Source organism: Schistocerca gregaria, chromosome X, assembly GCF_023897955.1.
Source record: "Schistocerca gregaria isolate iqSchGreg1 chromosome X, iqSchGreg1.2, whole genome shotgun sequence".
NCBI classification, from domain to species: Eukaryota; Metazoa; Arthropoda; class Insecta; order Orthoptera; family Acrididae; genus Schistocerca; species Schistocerca gregaria.
Window position 1 is genome coordinate 556,385,960 of NC_064931.1, and position 20,002 is coordinate 556,405,961.

Here is a 20,002-nt window from a genome sequence, read left to right on the forward strand (position 1 = left end):
AGTTGTGCCACAAAGTCCTCTTCTCCCCAATTCTATTCAATACCTCCTCATTACTTATGCGATCTACCCATCTAATCTTCAGTATTCTTCTGTAGCACCACATTTCGAAAGCTTCTATTCTCTTCTTGTCCAAACTATTTATCGTCCATGTTTCACTTCCATAAATGGCTACACTCCATACAAATACTTTCAGAAATGACTTCCTGACAAATAAATCTATACTCGATGTTAACAAATTTCTCTTCTTCAGAAACGCTTTCCTTGCCATTTTCAGTCTACATTTTATATCCTCTCTACTTCGACCATCATCAGTTATTTTGCTCCCCAAATAGCAAAACTCCTTTGCTACTTTAAGCGTCTCATTTCCTAATCAAATTCCCTCAGCATTACCCGACTTAATTCGGCTAAATTCCATTATCCTCGTTTTGCCTTTGTTGATGTTCATCTTATACTCTCCTTTCAAGACACTATCCATTCCATTCAACTTTTCTTCCAAGTCCTTTGCTGTCTCTGACAGAATTACAATGTCATCGGCGAACCTCAAAGTTTTTATTTCTTCTACATGGATTTTAATACCTACTCCGAACTTTTCTTTTGTTTTCTTTACTGCTTGCTCAATATACAGATTGAATAACATCGGGGAGAGACTACAACCCGGTCTCCCTCCCTTCCCAACCAATGCTTCCCTTTCATGTCCCTCGACTCTTGTAACTGCCATCTGGTTTCTGTACAAATTGTAAATAGCCTTTCGCTCCCTGTATTTTACCCCTGCCACCTTCAGAAGTTGAAAGAGCGTGTTCCAGTCAACATTGTCAAAAGATTTTTCCAAGTCTACAAATGCTAGAAACGTAGGGTTGCCTTTTCTTAATCTAGCTTCTAAGATAAGTCGTAGGGTCAGTATTGCCTCACGTGTTCCAACATTTCTACGGAATCCAAACTGATCTTCGCCGAGGTCGGCTTCTACTAGTTTTTCCATTCGTCTGTAGAGAATCCGCGTTAGTATTTTGCAGCTGTGACTTATTAAACTGATAGTTCGGTAATTTTCACATCTGTCAACACCTGCTTTCTTTGGGATTGGAATTATTATATTCTTCTTGAAGTCTGAGGGTATTTCGCCTGTTTCATACATCTTGCTCACCAGATGGTAGAGTTTCGTCAGGACTGGCTCTCCCAAGGCTGTCAGCAGTTCTAATGGAATGTTGTCTACTCCCGGGGCCTTGTTTCGACGCAGGTCTTTCAGTGCTCTGTCAAACTCTTCACGCAGTATTAAATCTCCCATTTCATCTTCATCTACATCCACTTCCATTTCCATAATATTGTCCTCAAGTACATCGCCCTTGTATAGTCCCTCTATATACTCCTTCCACCTTTCTGCTTTCCCTTCTTTGCTTAGAACTGGATTTCCATCTGAGCTTTTGATATTCATACAAGTGGTTCTCTTTTCTCCGAAGGTCTCTTTAATTTTCCTGTAGGCTGTATCTATCTTACCCCTAGTGAGACAAGCCTCTACATCCTTACATTTGTCCTCTCGCCATGCCTGCTTAGCCATTTTGCACTTCCTGTCGATCTCATTTTTTAGACGTTTGTATTCCTCTTTGCCTGCTTCATTTACTGCATTTTTATATTTTCTCCTTTCATCAATTAAATTCAATATTTCTTCAGTTACCCAGGGATTTCTACTAGCCCTCGTCTTTTTACCTACTTGATCCTCTGCTGCCTTCACTACTTCATCCCTCAAAGCTACCCATTCTTCTTCTACTGTATTTCTTTCCCCAATTCTTGCCAATTGTTCCCTTATGCTCTCCCTGAAACTCTGTACAACCTCTGGTTTAGTCAGTTTATCCAGGTCCTATCTCCTTAAATTCCCACCTTTTTGCAGTTTCTTCAATTTTAATCTACAGGTCATAATCAATAGATTGTGGTCAGAATCCACATCTGCCCTTGGAAATATCTTACACTTTAAAACCTGGTTCCTAAATCTCTGTCTTACCGTTATATAATCTATCTGAAACCTTATAGTATCTCCAGGGTTCTCCATGTATACAACCTTCTTTCATGATTCTTGAACCAAGTGTTAGCTACGATTAAGTTGTGCTCTGTGCAAAATTCTACTAGGCGGCTTCCTCTTTCATTTCTTACTCCCAATCCGTATTCACCTACTACGTTTCCTTTTCTCCCTTTTCCTACTTCCGAATTCCAGTCACTCATGACTATTAAATTTTCGTCATCCTTCACAATCTGAATAATTTTTTTATTTCATCATACATTTCTTTAATATCTTCGTCATCTGCAGAGCTAGTTGGCATATAAACTTGTACTACTGTAGCAGGCGTGGGCTTCGTATATCTTGGCCACAATAATGCGTTCACTATGCTGTTTGTAGTAGCTTACCCGCATTCCTATTTTCCCAATTCATTATTAAACCTACTCCTGCATTACCCTTATTTGATTTTGTGTTTATAACCCTGTAGTCGCCTGACCAGAAGTCTTTTTCCTCCTTCCACCGAACTTCAATAATTCCCACTATATCTAACTTTAACCGATCTGACATTCCACGCTCCGATCCGTAGAACGCCTGTTTTCTTTCTCCTGATAACGACATCCTCTTGAGTAGTCCCCGCCCGGAGATCCGAATGGGGGACTATATTTCCTCCGGCATATTTTACCCAAGAGGACGCCATCATCATTTAACCATACAGTAAAGCTGCATGCCCTCGGGAAAAATTACGGCCGTAGTGTCCCCTTGCTTTCAGCCAATAAGGGTACGAGGTGATGGAGATCTCTTCTAAACAGCACGTTGCAAGGCATCCGAAATATGTTCAAAAATGTTCATGTCTAGGGAGTTTGGTGGCCAGCGGAAGTGTGTAAACTCACAATAATGTTCCTGGAGTCACTCTGTAGCAATTCTGGACGTATAGGGTGTCGCATTGTTCTTTTGGAATTTCCCAAATCCGTCGCAGTGCACAATGGACATGAATGGATGCAGGTGATCAGACGGGACGCTTACGTACTTGTCACCTGTCAGAGAGGCCCCACATCACTCCAACTGCACACGCCCGACACCATTACAGAGCCTCCACCACCTTGAACAATCCCCTGCTGACAAGCAGGGTCCATGGATTTATGAGGTTGTCTCTACACCCGTACACGTCCATCCGCTCGATACAATTTGAAACGAGACTCGTCCGACCAGGCAACATATTTACAGTCATCAACAGTCCAGTGTCGGTGTTTAGAGGCCCAGGCGAGGCGTAAAACTTAGTGTCGTGCATCATCGAGGGTATACGAGTGGGCTTTGATCTCCGAAAGCCCATGTCGATGATGTTTCGTTGAATGGTTCGCTCGCTGACACTAGTTGATGGCCCAGCAGTTTGCGGAAGGGTTGCACTTGTGTCACGTTGAACGATTCTCTTCAGTCGTGGTTGGTCCCGTTCTTGCAGGATCTTCTTCCGGCCGCATTGATGTCGGAGATTTTACCGGACTGCTGATATTGACGGAACACTCGTGAAATAATCTATGGGAAAATCCCCAATCCATCGCTACTTCGGAGATGCTGTGTCCCATCGCTTGTGTGCCGACTATAACACAACGTTCAAACTCACTTAAATATTGCTAACCTGCTATTGTAGCAGCAGTAAACGATCTAACAACTACGCCAGACACTTGTTGCCTTATATAGGCGTTGTCGACAGCATCGCTGTATTCTGCTTGTTTACATATCTCTGTATTTGAATACACGTTCCTATACCAGTTTCTTTGGAGCTTCATGTGACCGGCATTAAAACATCTTTACATCTATATCTACGAACATACTCCTCAAACCACCGTACGATGCATGGCGGGGGCACCCTATACCATTACTAGTCATTACCTTTCCTGTTCTACTCGTAAATAGAGCAAGGGAAAAACGACTGACTACATGTCTTCCTACGAGCCTTAATGTTGTTATCTTATCTTATCTTTGTGGTCATGTACTTTAGCGGCAGTAGAATCGTTCTGCAGTCAGCGTCAATTACCAGTTCTCTAAATTTCCTCAACAATGTTCCTCGATAAGAATGTCACCTCCCCTCCAGGGGTTCCGATTTAAGTTTGCGAAGCATCTCAGTAATAATTATGTGTTGTCTGAACCTAGCGGTAACAAATCTAGCAGGCCGCCTCTAAATTGCTTCGATGTTTTCCTTTAATCCGACCTGATGCGGATCCACATCTTTATCTGTACTCCGCAAGCCAGCTTACGGTGCGTGGCGGAGAATACTTTGTATACCAGAATCAATTTAGACTTTTTCTGTTCCAGTCCCATATGGCTTGAGGGGAGAACGATTGCTGGTAAGCGTCCGTGTAGACACGAATCTCTCTAATCTTATCTTCATGGTCTTTTCGCGAGATGTGTGTAGGAGGAAGCAATACATCTGTTGACTCTTCTAGGAATGTACGTTCTCGGAACTTTAGCAGTAGACCATAATGTGATGCAGAACGCCTCTCTTCCACCATGTGCCACTGGAGGTGGCTGAGTGTTTCCGTGACGCTTTCGCCATTACTAAATGAATCTGTAACGAAACGCGCTGCTGTTCTTTGGATCTTCCCTATTTCCCTTATCAGTCCTACCTGGTGCGGATCCCATAGTCAGGAGCAATATTCGACTAGTGGTCGAACGAGTGTTTTGTAAGCTACTTACTTTGCTGATGTACTACTGTTTCTGAGAAATCTTCCAATGATCTCAGTCTGGCATTGCCTAACTCCCGAATAATTTGAAGTGGTCGATCCACTTCAAATCGCTCAGTATGCATACACCTAGATATTTCATGGAAGTAACTGCTTCCAGCAACTGTTCTACAATTTTATAATCTTGCAGTGAAGGATTGTTTTATCTGTGTATTCGCAATACATTACATTTGTTTATATTGAGGGTCAATTGCCACCGACTGCACTGCGATCCTCTGCATTTCTTCTGCATTTCACTACAATTGCCTAGCGTGGCGACCTCTCTGTATACAGCAGCATCATCCGCGAAAAGCCAAGTGGAACTACACAATATACAGTTGATCTGCCGAAAAAAAACAGCTCAGACGTACTTTGTGGGAAATTTTATACTCTTTATTTTCAGAAATGTCAATGTTGCCGAAAACTGTGTCGTTTCCTAGTTATTCGCCAAATTCCCAAAAAAATCCCATTTCTTTGTGTTTTTTCCATTTTTGAACCATTTTCGGGCCTAAATTTTCGTGAGGCTTTGAAAATTCTGAATCAGAACCCTGGGAAAAATTTATAGAACGTGTATAAGAACTGCTACTAAACTTTCCTCTATTTAGGCCTTCTGAGCTCCATTGCACTGGACTAATCGGTTCTCCACCTCGAGCAATGCAAATGTTTTACCAGCCGCCACTAGCCCAGCTGTGAGGGCGGATCCACCCGTCGGGGACACTACGAAGTGCCTCGGCAGCAGAGCCAGAGGGTGAAACAAGCGACACCTGAGGGGCACCATGCGACGCCACCGTTGCTACCCTCCTGCTGTGTCATCAATGAAGGCTGTGTACCCAGCTGCTCAGAAGACACTGAAACTGTGCTATGGACTGTCTGACTACACTTTACAGGTAGAAAGACGGTTCATTACACCTCCTAAATAGAAAAAAAACGCTTTCGTAATTTAAGAAATATTACTAACAAAACACAGAAAAATCTAAATGCGTTACTTGCTGCTTTGCAGGTGTGTATCATGCGACAGCTGGGCGACAGTTGAGTTGAAATGCTAAACATCTGCATATGCAAGCACGGAGTATTCTTTATGCCAATTTTATGTTTGTTGAAAGCTACCTTTATAGTGATGCATTTTTAATGACCACTAATGTGAACTGTGCGCTTAAGCTGCCCCTAGCGATGCCTTTTTATGTAACCCGCAATATAAATGCGGCCTTCGAAAACCACGCGCAAGATATGCATATTATCTCGCTCGCTACGCACAGGCTGTTAGTTCTACAGAAAAAAATATGAACCGGACCTTTTTGTAGAAAATTTAAGTAGTAAAATTTTGTACTAGGATACGTTTCCGCTGGAGGCCGTAGTTTTCAAGTTATTCAAGAAAAATGTACAACAGTGACTTTCAAATGCACCTCCACTCCCACACTCAGACCTCACCGTTCAGGATTTCGAGTATGTTGTTCATGGCCAGCCCGGTTAGCCGTGCGGTCTAATGCACGGCTTTCCGGAGTGGGAAGGAGCGCCTGGACCCCGGCACGAATCCTCCCGGCGGACTTGTGTCGAGGTCTGGTGAGCCGGCCAATCTGTGGATGGTTTTTAGGCGGTTTTCCATCTGCCTCGGCGAATGCGGGCTGGTTCTCCTTATTCCGCCTCAGTTATGTCGGCGATTGCTGCACTAACAAGTTCTCCACGTACGCGTACACCACCATTACTCTACCACGCAAACATAAGGGTTACACTCGTCTGGCGTGAGACGTTCCCTGGTCCCTGGGAGGGTGGGTTGGGGTGGGGGATCCACCGGGGGCCGAACCGCACAAAATCTCTGAAAGAGTGGTTCGGTGTGGGGCGGTGGAGGAGTGAAGTGGATTGCGGTAGTCGTCGTGGGGTTGTGGACCACTGCGGCTGCGGCGGGGCGGAGCCTCTTCGTCGTTCCTAGGCAATCGGCCCACATACAATACAGTACAAAACAATGTTGTTCATGGCACTCTCTCCTACCACTGTACAAAAATTTGCAAACGCATATTCGATCCTTTTTGTTTTTCACTGACTGGCGGTATTACGCAACCGGTTTAGTCGAGCACAAACAAATTGTAAAATTAACGTTTGTGAATATTAACAGCATTAACTAAACAATTACATCTTTTAATTTTCAATGCGATAGGATCTGTAGCTGCGATGAACTTTTTGAAAGATTTCATGATGCCTTCGCTGCCAATCTCTTTATTTTAAGAAGAACGATTGTACAATTTCTACCAAGGCCACTTTCAAGTATTTTATGGATGGTCTTTTAGTGGCAAATTATGGTATGTATGTTGTTGCTCCTACGACGCCATGTTATGCTCATAAAATAAATCCGAGACGTTTCACGCTATTTTAGGAGGACATTACCTTCGAGCAGTTGTTGCAAAATCATCCATAATATACTTGAAAGTGGCCTAAGGCCGAAATTGTATAATAGTACTTGATACAAAGAGATTGAAGGCTGAAGGCATCATAAAATCTTTCAAACAATTACATCCTTGTACTCGTCAAGCCTTCTGACTACGAATCTACTGTACTTGTAAGGGTTAAGTTTCGATCGAGTTGTCAACGTAATTAGTTTCAGTGTAACGTGAACGAAAGTCGTTTTTCTTTCATTACACTCACGGGAACGTTGAAATTAATAACATTAACGAAATAGCTCAATAAATAGAAACCAAAACGTCGAATATCGAGAATAGTTCGCGTAGTCGGAAAGTTTTGTGCGGTGGGGCAGTGCCACGAACAACGTCGTAGAAATCTTAAAAGGTGAGCGTTGAGAGTGAGGGTGGGGATGCGTTTGAAGGTCACTTTCGTAAGTTTTCTTGGCTAACTCGAAAACCGTGGTCTCCAGCGGAAACGTATTCCAGTATGAAATTTAACAACTTTAAATTTCCTACGAAAGTTTCTGTTCATTTTTTTCTGTACGACTGACTGGTTTGTGCATAACGAGCGAGAGATTATGAAAATTCTGCACGTGGTTTCTGAAGACCAGATATTTCATTGCAGGTTGTGTAAAGCAACTTCGGAACGAGCAGCTGAATCATCCTGTATATTCGTGAACTATTGAACTCCTCTTACTACTCTGTTACTGTTTTTGATAGCTTCTGTATGTATTACTTTTTTTGTTCGTTTTCGCTAAATACACTATCTGATCAAAAATATTGGTTCATATGTGTGTGAGCCTATGGGACTTAACATCTGTTGTCATCAGTCCACTAGAACTTAGAACTACTTAAACCTAACTAACCTAAGGACATCACACACATCCATGCCCGATGCAGGATTCGAACTAGGCGCTTCAGTCTGGAATCGCGTGACCGCTACGGTCGCAGGTTCGAATCCTGCCTTGGGCATGGATGTGTGTGATGTTCTTAGGTTAGTTAGGTTTAAGTAGTTCTAAGTTCTAGTGGACTGATGACCTCAGGTGTTGAGTCCCACAGTGCTCAGAGCCATTGAACCAGGATTCGAACCTGCGACCGTAGCGGTCGCACGTTTGCAATCTGAAGCGCATAGAACCGCTCGATCACACCGGCCGGCTCTGATCAAAAGTATCCGGACAGCTGCATGTGAAAGTTAACACTGAGTGTGCCACCGTTCGCCCTTATGGCGATATGAAATGTTATGGAGACACATTCAACGAGGCGCCTGAATGTCTGTGGAGGAATGGCAGCCCATTCTTCCTCAAGAAATAAAACCAAAGAGGGTAGAGGAGATGTGGGACGCTGCGATATTGTGCAGAGCTCTAACTTATCCCAGAGATGTTACAGTGGGTTGAGATCGGTACACTGGGCTAGCCGGTCCACTTCAGGAATGTTACTGTCTACAAACCTTGGCCTCAGACATACTGTTTTATGACAGGGTGCACTGTCATGATGATATAAAACTCATAGTCTCCGAAGTGTTATTATACTGTACGGGGAAGACAATGCTGTAAATTGTGTTCATAGTCTTCCGCAGTTAGCGATTTCTTAAGCGCAATGAGGGAACCACACCTTAATCATGAAAAACACCCCTATACTCTTATCTCGACCTCCTCCGTACTTCACTGTTGGCGTTATACGTGAGTACAGATAACGTCTAAGAGGCATTCACCAAATCGAAACCCTTCCAGATTACTGCCATAGGGTGTAGTGTGATTCATACAGTAAGTCCAGACCACTTGTTCCCAGCCATGCACAGTCCAGTGTCTTCGCTCTTTACACCACCTCAAACGTCGTTTAGCGCTGACTATATGGCTTATGAGGAGCTGCTCGACCATTGTACCCGTCTTTTTAAGTCTTTACGCATAGTCATTGTGCTATTTGGACTTCTGGTAGCACTTTGGAATTCATGTATGGTACCTTCCTCTGATTTCATGCGATTTTTTACTGTCATCCTGCGCAATTCCTGTGACTGTTCTTGTCCTTCAGTACATGAGATCTGCCTGGTTGTAATTTAGCTGGGTTGATCCTACACGTTTCCACTTCACAACCACACCATCAACAGTCGACATAGGCAGCTTTAGAAAGGTTGATTTGTATATCATGGATCTTTGTTGTGTATAGCTTCATCACATTCTTTTGCTTCGCCAGGATAGCTTTCCCAGGTTGCATCGTCTTCTTTTTGCCACAATGCCAGAGAGGTGCTGTGTTGTCTTCATTACTTTCCGGCGTGGACGTCGGAGGGAGCAGCCGCAGTGGTAGCTGGAGTGGCTGCTTGGGCCGCCAGCATCATGATCTCGACGACTCGCTGAAGCGTCTCGGGGGAGATAGTGACTCGTTCCTGGGCCACAGTGAGAGTCGAGATGAGCTTCATCGGTGCGACTGGCGGGTGGAGCGGTCGCGCTCCTGCCGCATGCCGATGTCTTCTGTTTACCAGCGAGTTTTCTCCTTAGGGAGGTCGAATCGCAAGCCGTCCGGCGCACCATCACGAGAGAGCTTTCTGATGCGTCTTCTTCCGGTTCCTGATGCAGAAGCGGTGTTGACAGTGATGCTACCAATCTTCGTAGCATCGGCGCTCGCTCGCGTCGTCGTCGACGTCGATTGGAGAGGGCAATCCTCGGCTTGTACGGCTCTCCATGCTGTCGAGCCACCGCAGCTTTCAGATATTCACAGCCACGGTAGCTCGCCATGTGTGCTCCGCCACAATTCTTGCACTCGGGTGTATGCGTCCTGGGCAGCGGTCATAGCTGGCTGTTGTAGTTGCCCGCGCGCTTCTCGCATGCGTCGGGGAAGGAGCAGTGGGGAGCCACATGCTCCGACCCCTGGCAGTGCGAGCACTGCACATCTCCCCTGTGCTGCCTCAGTGGATCGGCAGTGACTGACGTGCGGGCTGCAGTCGTCAGCTGAAAGAGCTTCCGTTTTTCCATGTTGTCGACAGCTATAACCGGGAGCGATTAGTCTTTCCGGCACGGCGGTGCGTGTATAGAAAAGGATCGAAAGCTCCGATACCTCCTTCGTCAGCCATCGGTAATCTTCGCTGATAGATAGCTGAATACGCAAGGTGTACAGCCTGGTCGTCTTCAGAATGAGATCTGTTGTTGTACAGTCATTTAGACGAGGGAGGGGTCCTTTATAATTGTCTTTGATTTCAAAGACGATTGATTAGTGGTGGCTTCAGCCCATGACGCCTAGTTGTTGTTGGCGGTTTGGAGCTGACAGATTCTGCATTAGCAATCGTGTTTCTCTGTTCGTTTTGCGGGTGATCCACGTTCCATCAACGCAATAAAGCGGTTGTCAGATGGCTTCATTGACGCTTTGGTTTTCGTGGCTGCGCTGGAACGAGCAGCACGTTTCATTAACACCTTCGCCCCAGCCATCTTCTGCTCTTGCGCCAGCACTAGCGGAGTTGCGGGATGCGGCATTTCTGGCCACTATCTGCGTCCATATGCGCCCCACTATTCGAATGTCCGCCATTCCCATCTTCTTGCCGCCAGTCGTCGATACGGCAATTGGTCGCGGCTTTTTGCTGACTGGGTAAGCTTCCGTCTTGGGGCCCGGAACCACCGAGATATATGGTCCCTACGAAAACTTGTGACGTCACACTCGTCGTCTTGTCAGCCACACTTCGTCAACGCTCGGTTCCGTGCAGCACGCACGGGAAATCAATATTTAATTGAAAAGGTGCCCAATAAAGGTCTTAATTATGTCGTATGCTATGGAGAACTTCCAAGTGCACTACTGGCCATTAAAATTGCTACACCACGAAGATGACGTGCTACAGACGCAACATTTAACCAACAGGAAGAAGATGCTGTGATACGCAAATGATTAGCTTTACAGAGCATTCACACGGTTGGCACCGGTTGCGACACCTACAAGGTGCTGACATGAATAAAGTTTCCAACCGATTTCTCGTACACATACAACAGTTGACCGGCGTTGCCTGGTGAAACGTTGTTGTGATGCCTCGTGCAAGGAGGAGAAATGCGTACCATCACGGTTCCGCCTTTGATAAAGGTCGGATTGTAGCCTATTGCGATTGTGATTTATCGTGTCGTGACATTGCTGCTCACGTTGGTCAAGATCCAATGACTGTTAGCAGAATATGGAATCGGTGGGTTCAGGAGGGTAATACGGATCACCGTGCTGGATCACAACGGCCTTGTATCATTGGCAGTCTAGATGACAGGCACCTTATTCGCATGGCTGTAACGGATCGTGCAGCCACGTCTCGATCCCTGAGTCAACAGATGGGGACGTTTGTAAGACAGCAACGATCTGCACGAACATGGCTGCGGCTACCCTTGACGCTGCATCACAGACAGGAGCGCCTGCGATGGTGCACTCAACGACGAACCTGGGTGCACGATTAACAAAACGTCATTTTTTCGGATGAATCCAGGTTCTGTTTACAGCATCATGGTGGTCGCATCTGTGTTTGCTGACATCGCGGTGAACGCACATTGGAAGCGTGTATTCGTCATCGCCATACTGGCGTATCACCCGGCGTGATGGGAAGGGGTGCCACTGGTTACACGTCTCGGTCACCTCTTGTTCGCATTGACGGCAGTTTGAACAGCGGACGTTACAGTTCAAATGTGTTACGACCCGTGGCTCTACCCTTCATTCAATCCCTGCGAAACCCTACATTTCAGCAGGATAATGCACGACCGCATGTTGCAGACCCTGTGCGGGCCATTCTGGATACACTTAATGTTCGACTGTTGCCCTAGCCAGAACATTCTTCAGATCTCTCACCAATTGAAAACGTCTGGTCAATAGTGGCCGAGCAACTGGCACGTCACAATACACCAGTCTTGATGAACTGTGGTATCGTGTTGAAGCTGCACGGGGAGCTGTACCCGTACACGCCATCCGAGCTCTGTTTGACTCAATGCCCAGGCGTATCAAGGCCGTTATTACGGCCAGAGATGGTTGTTCTGGGCACTGATTTCTCAGGATCTGTGCACACCCTAATTGCGTGAAAATGTAATAATATGTCAGTTGTAGTATAATATGTTTGTCCAATGAATACCCGTTTATCATCTGCATTTCTTCCTGTGTTTTATTAAATTCGTCTGAAATAGTTACTCACTTCTCGCCGGAGATGGCTGCTGGCACTCGTACGACTTGCAGTTTCACGTGCTGTGACGTACGCGCTACAGCCTCTCTTTCTCGTGAGCCTCGACGGAGCCACTTCCTGATCTAAGCGGAAGAGAGTTGCCGCCGCCTTTCTTTTCTTCCACACCTCCTGGGATATGGTGGAGTAACGGCGCAGCGCAGGAGGAGCGTCCTCTGCGTCGCTGTTCACCTCCGATGAGCAGCCCGCGTCCACGTCCGTATTTGCAGGCCGTGTCGTCTTCGTTGGGGGGATCGGGTGAGGCCACCAGCGAGGTGAGCCTCGTCGGAAGGCGAACCACCACACCCTTCGATTAGCCCAGCGCCCCTCTAAAAAGAGGGCGCGCCCACGCCACACCTGAAGTAGGACGAGGAAGCACACTCCGGGTAGGCAAACGCCACGTCGGAGGTACTGCCGTCACCTCACCCCGTCGCGTGCGCTGCCGAAGCCACGTCCGCTGTCGTGCACTTCGCTGTCGACTCCCTCGCACACTCGGGCGTTCTCACTGACAACGGAATACTCGCCGCCTCCTTTTATACAAGCGGACCTGCCTCTCGTGACATCTAGTGGTCAATTCTGCGTTACGTACCTGCCCCGACACTCTTAATCACATAGTGTATGTCACTGATTTTCCGTAACAAAAATTACAGTAAATTTCAAATGGCAAACGTTTTGGAATAAGCTGACAATATCTCGCGAGAACATATTTTCAAATATTCTATAACCCTATTTTATGACGAATCTAGGAGTATTCTTGAACCATACACGTAGATAAGGCGAAGTTTGAATGCAATACAAGAGTAAAAATCCAAAATAATGTAGAAACACAAGACCTTAGACTGCAATGGCACTTCATAATTTTTTTTCAAATTGACGGCCGTGGTGTGCACAGGAAACCGACTCTCCGCGACATGGATTTACTGAGCGATCCATCACCGCTATGTTCACTTAGTACAATGTGAGTCTGGTCTTCTGCGTTGCAGTTTATTAATGTCAGAACGTTCTCCTCCATCATTTAAGAATTTCACATGAACTAATAAGAAGAAATCAAGTGGATTAAGACTTTGCGATGTACGGGGCATTGCAAAAAGTAAGTTACACATTATTATGGTAGGTCAAGTAACTTCACTACACTTCAAAGTGGCACAGAAATGTGACACTATTTTTCAACACAAATCACCAAGTCTCTGTAAAAAAGGGTCAGAGTGTTCTACTAATCGTTCAGATCCTCTACTATAAAAATTCGCTTCTTGGTGACGGAGCCATTCGAGAGCCGCTGTGTGAGCGCCGTCACCACTCTGTGATTGCCGTGGATCAGATCCTCTATTGCCCGGACATTGTCGTCTGTGGTCCATGACGATGGCCATCCCACCCAATCACTACCTCCCACATCTGTACTGTCTGGGTCAAACTGTTAGCCAGTCTCGCTATGGTTGAATGAGACACTGCTTTTAGTCCATATACAGCCAGGATTTCACGTTGAATCTGAATGAAATTTAGACGCTTTGCACGCATGAGTAGTACAGTCCCGTGTACTTCGTTTCTGGATTACGTTTCCAGTTGCCTTGCCATTTCACACTCTTCTGACAATGCGCCCTCTTGTTGCGCAATGGTCTTAGTGTGAAACGACATGTATAATTTATTTTCTGAAGTCCCTACGTAGCTGACCAAACCACAGGATCTCCACAACCATTCTATTTTGAAGACGTGAGTGGGGGCAGCATCATGCATGAACCACATTATCGTACTGTAGCTTAACTTTCTTCCAAAAATTCTGGTTGTGGTTAAGGAGCACCCAAGAGAACCGTCAGTCTTGGATGTACCTCATGTGACCCTATTAAATAATTGTCGATAATACCGCACCATATATTGACACTTCACTTTTGTTCCTATCTTAGTACTTCCGAGTTGGGTTTTATTCTCCTCGCTCATGTGTATTATAATAATTCATTAAAACCCACGCCCGTAAAATACGCATCGTATGACTTATAAGCTTTAGAAGTCCAGGCTATGCTGAAAATATATCTATGTAGTACTTGCACAATGTAGCTTTTTCACTCTTCTAATGTACTGTTGGTTCTCGACAAAAGCTCGCAAAAAATTCTCCTCGTTATCCGCATTGTAAGTTCCTGACCACTAAATCCTAGAAATGGCAGAAATGTGACCACTGACTAAAAGGTGTTTGCTGATGAGTAGCACCTGATGGGACTTCGTTCTTGATACAGTTGCGTTGAAAGTTTTGTGCATCCGTTTACCAGCCCTTAGATGATATGCATGCCCGTATATTCCCAGTTTGTGGAAGTTTTCATGGTAATAAAACTGCGAAGCGTCAGTTGGCGTGGCGGGTATCAGCTAGAGTGATACCGCTGTTGTAAACAGGACATGCATTCCATATTCTTCCTCCAACCATCGGTCGCTTTTTCGGTTTACAGCTAAAGCTTACAGTCACGCTAGGCTGCACATGATTTCAACGAGACTGCTTGCATCTTGCTCCCTTATCATTCAAGCGTCGACTGATACAAACAAGGGTTCACGTGAGTCGTACGATACATATGTGGAATAATGTCATATCCAGATCCTAAAGTGCTGCAGTGTCTCGTTAAAAGGGTAACACTGTTTCTCAAACTTGTAAACAGTAAGTCCAGAAGGAAAAAGTAATAATAACGGTTCCTGACTCATTGCGTGTGCCAGCATATAACCCTCGGATATTTTTTTCTCATTTAAGACTCAACCTGTATAGGATACAGTTTGTTTTATAAATAAATAAACGAGCAATTTAGTTAACTCTCTCCTTTCCGTTCGTTTATATGTATACATCATACAGGACAAAAGGAAATTCCTATTAAACGATAATGTGTAATATCTTCAGTGACTATAGACCTTAATTTACCATTCAGTTAAGGAATGTATCGTTATAAATAATTAAATACTCACTCTCTCGGGTAAGATCTAGTGTGTAACACATGAATTATACTTTTATACACGCTGTTTGATACCGTGTTGTGATGACAATTACTTCACTTACCTGCAAGGAAAGGGCGTAACTTTTTCGCAGGTTTGTCCTCAGGAGCGATCTGAAAAGAAAACAAATAATGTAATTAATGTAGCAACTAACGTTTCATGTTCAGGGATAGAATTTATCCCTGCTGGAAAATGTGGGAAATACGATAAGATCATTTACTAGCTTTTTGAATTTATTTCATAGCAAGAAAGTTTCTAAGTAGTTTGCAATGTACAGAAAGGAGACGCCTGGTGGCATGAAATCCGTACACGACTTTCATTCCAGCAGTTCACTATATTGCATACGCGCCTCCGTTCCCGATATCTCTAACGCACTACTGTGCGGTGGCACTCGACTAGGAGGTAAGCCAGTTTGAATACTGCTGCTGGACGCAGTTTTCACTGCAAAGCGAGGAGAGTAGGTGGTGTACTGTTCTCCATCACCAGTCTTTGCGCCAAGATCCTGGATTAAACTCCAACGCTTCGGCAGGGTCTCATGAAGTAAGAGCGTGTGTCACATTTGATCCGGCAGCCCCTTTGGAGAGGAGTAGCCTAGGTTTTGGCACTGGATGTCTCCATCTTTCTTTCTTATCACCTTTGTATAACACAATACTGTAAACGCACCCATTAAACTCACCAACACTCTAAAAAAAAAAAAAACATACGACACAAGCCTCACATATCTGAAGGGACAGGGTCAACGAGCGCGGAGGAAGAACACCCTTCCAGACAAGCGGCTAAACCCACCCAGTGGGATATTCCAGCCAGCAGTGCCATGCGACATTCATATTTTCACTATATTGCATATTCAGTGCTTCTGGGACGTGCTTGGCTTCTAAATGAATGAATGAAATTAATCGAAGCTACACTCCAATCCTATGATGAATTGTTGATACAACTTTTATTATACAATATAGATGCAACCGGTGACCTACAGTGCTGCACTGGATCATATAATGCCGGATACAAGTGAAACTAAAGCTATTTTTAATAAAGTTTCTCTGATTAGAATTAGGTTAACTACTTCAAATTTTATTCTGAGGAAGAATTTAAGTACTTTGTAAGATGACGCGAGTCCACACACACAAGGATTTTGATGAGAGTGAGATCTCAAATTAAGTCCCTTTAAAATTCGAAAAACTATGAAACCTCAGGGAAGATACGAGTCAACTGAAATGGAAAAGAATTTGAACAATTCAACACACCTAAATATTTCGGTGTAACCTGGACCGCTCCCTAACATTTCGAAACCACTGCACTAACAATAAGGAAAAAATGGTCATCACGCTATTATCTTTTTCGTAAATTAGATGGCGAGAGATGCAAATCCCCCAAAAGTACGGCCAGCAGCTCCATGAATCTGTCACTTGGCTGGAGAATATCCCTGTCCCTTTGGCACATACTCGTTCTTCAAGCGAGCAAGTCCTAAATGAAAGATGTAAGATCCATCACAGGGTGTTAAAAATATACCCCAACGCACAAATTATATTCCCCTACACAAATTACTCCATCATACATACAACGTTACAGTGAATAAGGTTTTTCACCTCACCTGATCACTTACTGCAACCACATTATCCTCCATCATAGCTACCGATATTCAGTACACCTAACGACACATTAAAAAGTCGAAATCAGTCCCGCGGTGAGGAAATGAGTGTTGAGAGCTGATGGAGTAATACGTATTGCCGTGATAGGCAACGTCATAGAGGGGGTGGTTCCCCTTTGCCTTCCTCAGACATTTTATGAAGTGTCACGTATGTAGTGTGTCGTGTAGGTAACAGTGATGGGAGCTTTTACACTGTAGTGTAGTACCGTGATTTATCGATGCATGGGAGGTAGATGGTGCCGGCGCATAGACTACACCTCTCGATTAACACCAAGGCGATCGTCGAGCTTAACGTTAATTGGGTTGGAACTGAACACAAGACACTGGCATAAAGCCAGGTGATTAGGAAGACATCATATGCCCCCTTCCGGTCCAAATACTTGCGATGAAGATTTCATCCCCCACCAGTGCTCGAAACGACTGCCTTCGAGTCGGGTGTCACTGCCCAGGCTAGAGTTACTTATCTCGACCATGGATACAGGTCAGTAATACACAATCACATCAAATGTCTAACAAGTACTAAAGCAAATATTAAACCTAGCACAATTTTTTTCGGCTTGGCAACTCCTTCCATTCCCTAGACGAATATTTGTTAAAAACTGGTAGCATGTACAGCGAAAAAATTAATTTAAGAATATTACTGCTAGTTACGTGAGTAATATTAAAAAATAATATTTTCGTTATTATTAAATTTAGGCCACTGTTCTATTTACTATCCAGTAAATATGCAGCGTGTAACGATATTCAGAAACATATGATACATGCTAGCTGGTGTATTGCCTCGTTCCTCATCACTTCGATAAAAGCCGGGCAAATGATATACAGAACACGGAAATAATTAACGCATTAGGTAGAGTGAAAGAAATCCAAGGTCATATTGTGGAAGCTGTATGTTTCTTAAGCATCCGGAACATGCAGATATTGAACAGAGACTGTCCCTGGCAATAAAGAACATAATTCGTATAACGAGAATTTGTTTGTTTCCTTTCAATATTTCATCTTAGCTTCTCAAACAGTGAGAAATTATAAATGCATTTTTTAAATTACGTTGGCTGCGTCACTTACGAATTATTATATCTATGATTGTAAAATAATTTTCCTGAAACTGTAAAACAATATGTAAAACAATGAAAAAGATATATGGTTAGTCTTTGGCGTGCATGGGTGGTTGACTCTGATAAACTGGGAACAACAAAAATGATTCAGGCGTATATCACTTCTTATTTTGCTTCGAATATAGATGTAGTACAGCTTATGAAAGCGTAATTCGCTGGCTAAGTGGATAAGTGCTAAACGATAAATCCAAAGGTCTAGGATTCGTTCTCCATCAGGTTTAAGAATATTTCGTGCCATGTATCGCTTTTTTTACTATGGAAGTAATTATTTAATCTGAAAAATGCCAAGTTTCATCCTGATTCGAAGCTCCCATTAAGTACTTTTAAGGGTTGTAGGAATTTAAGGACTTATATTACCTCCAATAGGACCCTCCATAGCAAAGCACTGCGGAGTTCAAACCAATGTGCGAGTTGTGGACGACTTCACCTTTACACATACAAAGGTCTTTCGTATAGAACTGGTATACTGTTTAGCTTTATTACAAGTCTTATTAAGGTATTATCTAATAACGCAGGTACCAACTAATCATTCGTCCAGACAATAGCATTCGAGTATGGCGTGGCACAACCAACAAGGCGAATGTCACTAAATCCTTCAAACTATGTGAAGTTAAAAGCAATTCCCTCACTGTAAGTTCTAGTAATAACATGCCTATATATCTCCTCTAGACACTTTCTCCATATTTGTTATTGGGTCTGAAGCACAATAAAAGTGCATACTCTGTATATACATATTACACGTAGTCTGTAACGAAATGTGACTGGGCAGGGTGAACATTAAATATTTTGATACGTTATTGTCTATCAAGCGCCAATTTATTTCACGGACGTAAATGTCATTTCTGACCTAAATCTCGAAATGCATGTGAAATTCTTATCCTTTAGCTGTTGCACACATTTTCTCTTTCTGTCATTAGGTAGAACAAAACTGTAAATTTTGCTTTTTAATTGCCTTACTCATGCCAAAAACATCAAGTTAAATTCACGTTGTGGCAGCTGTTGAATGTGCAACCTTACAACTTCATTTCAGACATAACGCGGTCGTGTACACGGCGCCGTACAGAGGGCTGCCAGACAAATATGAAATGAGCTAAAGGTGCCCTTATTGTAGTTGCAGCCGCCATCAAAACCAAGAAGTTAATACACTTCATAATGGGACAGCAAGGGGATCCACATCAACAGGATTCGTGAGAGTACTATGTGCCAAAACCAAACAATGGAAATTAAGCCAGGTACCGCTCTGTCAACAAAAGTTTGAATTAAGGCCGGCTTCACACGGGGCCACTTTTCAGCGCTGCATATTGGTTCGAAAGCAGGGCTTTCGCTGACGTTAGCGGCCTGCTACCGAGCGCAAGTGAGGCTCCAAACGCGCGTGGAAATTTGTGGTAAGGTCTTATTGGACCAAACTACTGAGATCATCCGTCCCTAACCTACATACTACTTAATCTAACTTAAAATAACTTACGCTATGGACAACAGACACACCCATGCCCGAGGGAGGACTCGAACCTCCGACGGGGGGAAGCCGCACGGACCGTGATAAGGCGCCTCAGATCGCGCCCAAACGCACGTTAGTGGGGCTGCGAGCACATGTTAGTGACGCTGCACAACACGTGTAAAATACTGAGCAACATATGCAGGATGTATCATTAAATGTTCAACAAGAATTGCCAGGAACTGCAGTAAAACCTTGCTGCCTTTTGCGTATTTTCATCAGGGAAAGAGTTGGGTATACGTTTGAGGACACGCTTTGTGTTGCTGGCTTAAGAGGATGAGATTCCAGTAGCCAACCCTCTACCTGTAAACACTACTAAATATATCCGAAAGCATTTGCTGATTACTTCATGAATGAAGGGGCATTGAAATGACTTAAATATATGTCAAATTTGAAATCAGGATTAACATGCAGTTGAGATGTCTGCTTGAAATACAACTTTTCATGCACCTAATTGGTATTTTAGCTACTACAATATCTCGTATATTGTTGATATTTGGTGAAAATCAACATTATTTTTCTTACCGATTA

The 20,002-nt window shown here is 44.0% G+C and overlaps 1 protein-coding gene across 5 annotated transcripts in view; it reads right to left on the reverse strand.

Moving 5' to 3' along the window:
• The window catches only part of LOC126298590 (cAMP-regulated phosphoprotein 21), a 1,220,135-nt gene that overhangs the window by 648,630 nt on the left and 551,503 nt on the right, over positions 1 to 20,002 (reverse strand). For all 5 annotated transcript variants that reach the window (XM_049989965.1, XM_049989963.1, XM_049989964.1 and 2 more), the window contains exon 5: positions 15,278 to 15,326. The gene's annotated coding sequence lies outside the window, so the exon portion shown is untranslated. The remainder of the gene's footprint in view (positions 1 to 15,277; positions 15,327 to 20,002) is intronic.